Genomic DNA, 6,140 nt, shown 5'->3' on the forward strand with positions numbered 1-6,140 from the left:
GTCCATAAGTGAAGTATGAAGAAGAAGCCACCCAGTGGAGGAAAAAGGCACTACATATGAAACACCTAAATAAAGAAAATCAAACTAAAGGGCTGGAACAAATAATTAACAATCTTTTGTACAGTACTTCAACAATATTACTTTACCTTTTATCTGGAAATAGTGTTTATTCTTGCCATAGAGTCCTCTGTATTAATTATTGCTCAAAAGGTCTTGCCATACCAGTTTATTCCTCTGTATTTACTTTAGTTTCTTAGTTTATTCTTACATTTTGTTCTTCATTCATTTCCATTTAGTTTTCTTTGATTAGTATTATCCTCTCTTGGTTTATTGCCATGTCCACTTTAGTTTCTTTCCTGTTGCTAGATTTATTTTATCGTTTATTGATGCTCACCATCAGTAATCTTCACTCATCACCTGCTGCGCCACCGAATCATAATGTGTTCACATTATGTGTTGATTTTTCACTGTTCAGCATCGGATTCTGTTTTTATGCCATAATTCATATCTAGTTCGTCGCTCCGTTTTATGTCCCGCTTCTCCTGTTTCAGAATTTTGCGCAATGTGCGCGTCGTTTTTTTTTTTAACACCCTATGGTGCACAGCGTTCGGGAAACGTATCGATGGGGGAAAGGCAGACTGACATAAACCTTTTAAAACTTAAAACAACGGAATCAATTTCGGTATTCTGATTATTGAAATTTAAAAGTGCTGTGGTACCGTTGTTTTTGTCACACCCGTTTCATACAGCGCCAGTGTTAACGCCAGTGTTGTGTTCAAGACCACCTAACCCGAGACCAAGACAAGACCAAGACCAGAGTGTATCGAGACCAGACAAGAACAAGACTTTTAGGGTCCGAGACCAAGTCAAGACCAAGACCGAGGGAAGTCGAGGCCGAGTCAAGACCAAAACCAGCGCCCCGCGCTACATGACACAATAAAATGTAAAATATCATCAAAATTACTTCTCAAATTGATCTGAAAGATCCATATTCCCATAAAAACACACAGATATTAAATACTTAATAAATTTAACCAATATTAAATTKAACAAACTCTTTGTTCTGCTTTGCTTCCATCTCTGTGCTACGATCTGCGGTGGTCTTGTGCCATCCCTAAAAAGATAACACCCTGGGTGTTTACCCATGTTGCTCATGTCAGAAACCACCACTGTCTGCACCATTAAACATAGCAATTGAGGCAAAGCCCTGACGCTCAACTATGAACACTGACCAAGGAGCAACAAGCAAGAAGTAGATACTTGTATACCAGTAGTTTTGTCCTGAGCCCCCCCAGTGGTTTCCAAACATTTTCCACCACCCCCACACCCCCCAACAAATAGCTGTGTGGTTGAACAATGTGTTTTTGAGGGGGGGATCGTCATATTTGGTTTCATCAAATTAAACAGTTTCTCCCGCAGGGCTTTGGGATTCTTTTTCTTTTTTTTCCATCTCTCTTGAAACCTTGATCTCCTTACTCCTTAATAATGCTGGCTAAATTGGTTTTGGGGGGGAACTGTGAAAAGTTATTTGCGTTTTGCTGGTTTGCTGCCATGATTTTAACACACCTGTGCAACTCCAGGTCTCCTTCGCTGCCGTACAGGTGTAAACCCAGCGTCGTAGCGCTCATGTTGCGTTTAAAGGCGGCTTGGAAAAACAGATTACCACATGTTAACAATGSATTAAACAGTTTTAACTGCTGATAAAAGTGACAGAGGACACAGATATGGTTAGTGTGGAAGCCCCTACTGTATCAAATTGACAGAGGAACAACAGAAACTTGGCCGTTTTAAAGTAAAAACCCAGCGCATACAAGGTTCATGTTTTTTTGTTGTTTTTTTTTTTCATCCAAACGGCTTCCCGTGCCCCCCCTGCAATGGCACGGCGCTCCCTCTAGGGGGCGCGCCCCACAGTTTGGGAACCTCTGATGTATGCTATTTTGACAGGGTATGGTAATCTGATAGGCTCTCAGTGACACTCCAGTCCTATCCAATAAGTAAAGACCCGTGCAGAAGAATCGTACTGCTCCTGAATGTCTCATCCCTACATTGCAGACTTTTGGACACAGCGTTGTCTCGTGTGCGACAAGTCAGTCAACATCTCTCCGCACAATAATTCAGGCAGTGAGTGACTTTTTTTCATCACAAATGCTTAGGTGTCTCTATACAGCTAGCTTTGCTAACATCACGTCAACGGAGCTTACCTTTCTTTTAGATGCTTTTCTAAGTGACGAAAAAAGTTGGACCTAGTCCCCACTGTCTGTGAAAGCGAAGCGCTACTGAGTTAGCTGTGGCCGTCGGATTTCTTATAATTTATGCAAGCTTTATTCTATTACTGACAATTAGACAGATCTGCCACTGAGAGAAAACCACTGTGCATGTCTTGGAGCGCCGCATGCGAGTGAAAAGTGGGCAGGGAGGGAGGGGAGAAACATAAACACGTAATAGTCACGTTATTGGTTGGATTTTTATCGGTGCGTTTTGCATCCACTGAAAACAAAGATGTTGACAAACAAACTGGATAGTATGCTGTACGTTTAGTGATATTTTCACAGTTGCGGTCTTGACCGGTCTTGAAATAAAATGCCGAGTCCTCAGAGCCCGAGACCGAGACAAGACCGAGACCAAATGCGGTCGAGTCCGAGACGAGACCGAGACCATCAAAAAATGGTCTCGAGACCGGTATCGAGACCAAGACCGATCTCGAGGGCTACAACACTGGTTAACGCTATAAAATGAATGCTCTCTATCGTGGTATCGCCCATGGAGAGATTTCTTTATTTAAATGGGTTAGAGAATTACATGTTTACTAAAAAACATGTAATTTTAGTAATTACATGTTTATAAGAGCGATTTTCTGTTGTCCTTCCATGGAAGCGTGCAGCCTTCAAACGGAAATAAAACACTTTTTAATATAAGTTGCAGTTTGGCAGTTCTGATCAGAGAACTGCCAAAACATATATACAAAAATCCTCAATAAAACATAAAATATTTGAAAATCAGACACCAGACAAGTGAATCACAGCAACGTCATCAGCCGATGTAACGCTGAACTGACTGAACTGATGCGGTGAAGCTACCAGTAGAAGGACAACGGAGCTGCGCCAAAAGCTACAAACACTGAATAGAAGAAGAGCTACCATCCATACAGTTGCAGCCATGTATGTTTTAATGTTATGAAATACAGTTTTACGAAGTTGCTCAAAGTCTAAACTGGTATTGTTGTGCATTTAAGGTGTAAAGTTTACCTTCGACCAAACGCTCCCCGAAGGAATCCTCCCCACCCCCCTTTTGTAAAAATTTCCGCTAGCGCCCCCTGCCGTCCTCTGAACGCCCCCTGGGGGGCGGTACCGCCTACGTTGAGAACCGCTAGGCTAAACCATGAGTCAAACAGTCACTGGGACTGACTACTATATATTCCATTGAGGGACAGTAACTTTAACATTACATACACCTTTATGAACAGGCAAGGGTGCACTTTCTCCGTCTATAATCAGACATTAAAGTGACTTGAAACCATTCCTCCCTCCCTGGCACCTCCAGACCCGGCCCCCCACGTGGGCCCCCCAGTCCCCCATACCCTCGCGCCTGTACCCTGGTTGGGTTGCTTTTCGTTGTTTCTTCTGGACTCTGGCCCTCCGTACAGCGCCCCTCCACCCACCCTTGTGGTATTTGGACTTTTGTTTTTAGGGCATCTGGTGGCTGCTCTAGAGGCGGTGGAGGGTCTGTTGGGATCTATGTTTTCTGTGCATTTATTTCTAGGTTTTTCTGAGTTTATTTAGTTCTGCTCCCCTGTGAGTCCTTGTGGTGTCCTGTCTCCTTTCCCCGATTACCCTCCCTGTGTATTTAAACCCACGTGTTGTGTTTGTTCCTTGTTGGTTCCTCATCGCGTGCTTCACCAGGCACTGGCTATTCCTTGTGCTCCTGTGTTCCTGAATCAACTGTCAGTTTCGTCATTAAATCTACCTTTATCATTACAACCTGGGCTCAACTGTGTATTTCCTCACTGCCACACTGCAAATCATGACACTTTCTTGATGTTGAGCTGCAATCATCGTCCATTTTGACCAATCAGTCAAGGCTGGCAGAGTTGTGCCCTGAAGCTGCTTTGTAACTGGAGCAGCCTCTCACCTCATCTGGGCTTCCATCATGGTGAGCTATCTCGCTTGTTCTGACCATTTTATACATGGATGATCTGATAATGGTGTTGTACCAAGGTGAAAACATTTTATTTAATTAAATTAAATTAAATTTAATTGTTTTGAATAGGACTGTGCACATTGATCAATAATATTCACAAACAAAAATCTACTTTACCTCATTGTATAATTCATAGGACAGAAGATGGTACCCATAGTTCTGTTTACACAAGAACAGACATAAGCAATCTAGAATAAAACCCTCTAGAGTACAAGACCCCCAACAAGCAGTGAAAATCACTATTGAGTACATAACTGATTTGCGTTTGACCAATGCTTGAGTTTCTTTTTGAAAATTATATAGTTATCACTTTCTGTGATAATACACTGACCGTGTTCATTCTATTATGTGTGCCTCTGATAGATGCCACACAGCAAATTCAGAAGTGTCAGATTTCCAGTGCAAGTGTGTAATGTTAAGAATACAGTGTTAATTCAACAACATGAGTGTTGGTGAGTGTTAGCTTCCCTAACGTGTTCCGCAGAGTTAGTCCAGACCAGTGTTGATTTCTACCTCAACACTTAGTCTGGTGTTGATTTAGATAGCTTATATAGTAGGGTGCCCCATTGTTCACTCATGGTTGCTAAAATCCTTACCAGACTGACTGATTTTAGTGACATAGTGGGTGTAAAATATTGAATAAAATGTTGTGCCACATGACTGGCTTTAATTTCACTCTTATATTTAACTTTATGACACACAAAACTACAAATTAATCGTCCTTATTTTCTCCAGGTGCATTCTAGGTAAAGCTTGTCACCAACGTCATCATCAGTCAGTTGGCAACAAATAGCAAACTAGCTAGAACTACGGAATGTTAACATGTTTTGAATTTGTGTTGTTTCCAGTGACCAGTGGCCTTTTGTTTCTGTTCTTCTCTTGGTTTATTGTACTTCATGTCAGATGGACTTCAAAATGGCATAGTCGCTCTCTGTGGTGGTGAAACTTGTTAGCTCCGCTGTTGCGGCCATGTCTATGTTGTAAAGTAAAATTATCATGAGCTTTATTATTTGGGCCCGGTCATTAGCCCCGCCCACCGGCCGACGCCGTCTTGTTCCGCTACTGCGTCACATGTTTGCCTGAGGAGCAGAGGCAGCAGTATGGCGTCTTGTCTGGAGCTTATTGTAACAAGGTAAGTTTCATGTTAAAATTATCATGTTTTTGACTATTTCTTATGGAGGCATTATTTTTACGTTTACACGAGTACATTTATTTGTTGGACTGTTTATTATCTTAACCTAACTTTAAACTGTCAGGAAAATCTGGAGGCCATTTGAATTAGCATTATTTTGCTGCGGGGTCATTTTCTTTAAGTTTTTGTTGTAGACTGCCAAATGGGGGAGTGGCTGTGCTGGACGGTTGGCTTGATCTAAGCCACAGGTGTCAAACTCCAGTCCTGGAGGACCACTGTCCTGCAACAGTTAGATGGTGCCGCTGCTGCACCACACCTGAATACAATAATTAGGTGATTAGCAGGACTCTGGAGAACATATCTACACAGTGAGGAGGCAATTGAGCCATTTGACTCTGGTGTTTTGTACCTGTGGCACATCTAAAAACTGCCAAAATGTTTTTTCTTTGTTATGAAGACTTCAACACATTTCTTCAGACAGGTTGGCATGACTTTTAATGCTGTCCACATTTTTTTCTATAAGCCGACTAATTTCTTTAGTAATTATTTCTGACTTTTTTATGCTTTGTCTTGTAAACCAGGTGGGCAGAGTAATTTGAATGACTATGACGGTGACACACACAGGTCAGTCTGATTAGTTTTGCTCACACTACTTTTTAAAATATTTATTTATTATCCTAATGTTTCTGCTATATGTAGCACTATTTAAAGTGTAAAAGGACTGGATGGAAGAAATCAGAAGACTAGAATTCGTCTACTGGAGCCGTTGTCAGTAATCAATAAAACCAATGCAAAAGAACTGCTTTCAATA

The 6,140-nt window shown here is 41.6% G+C and overlaps 1 protein-coding gene and 1 long non-coding RNA gene across 8 annotated transcripts in view; both read left to right on the forward strand.

The window, feature by feature from the left end:
• Positions 1–6,140, forward strand: part of LOC103482413 (E3 ubiquitin-protein ligase HECW1) — a 128,421-nt gene that overhangs the window by 17,880 nt on the left and 104,401 nt on the right. Inside the window, exon 1 of one of the 7 annotated variants that reach the window (XM_008438552.2) lies at positions 5,841–5,953. The exons of the other annotated variants lie outside the window; for them this stretch is intronic. The gene's annotated coding sequence lies outside the window, so the exon portion shown is untranslated. Of the gene's footprint in view, positions 1–5,840; positions 5,954–6,140 lie in introns of those variants that run through there. 7 annotated transcript variants of the gene reach the window in all.
• On the forward strand, positions 4,902–6,018 carry LOC108165696 (uncharacterized). Its single transcript, XR_001776020.1, has 3 exons — positions 4,902–5,662; positions 5,787–5,810; positions 5,911–6,018. It is a non-coding gene; the product is annotated as an uncharacterized LOC108165696 (long non-coding RNA).

Source organism: Poecilia reticulata, linkage group LG20 (assembly GCF_000633615.1).
Source record: "Poecilia reticulata strain Guanapo linkage group LG20, Guppy_female_1.0+MT, whole genome shotgun sequence".
NCBI lineage: Eukaryota > Metazoa > Chordata > Actinopteri > Cyprinodontiformes > Poeciliidae > Poecilia > Poecilia reticulata.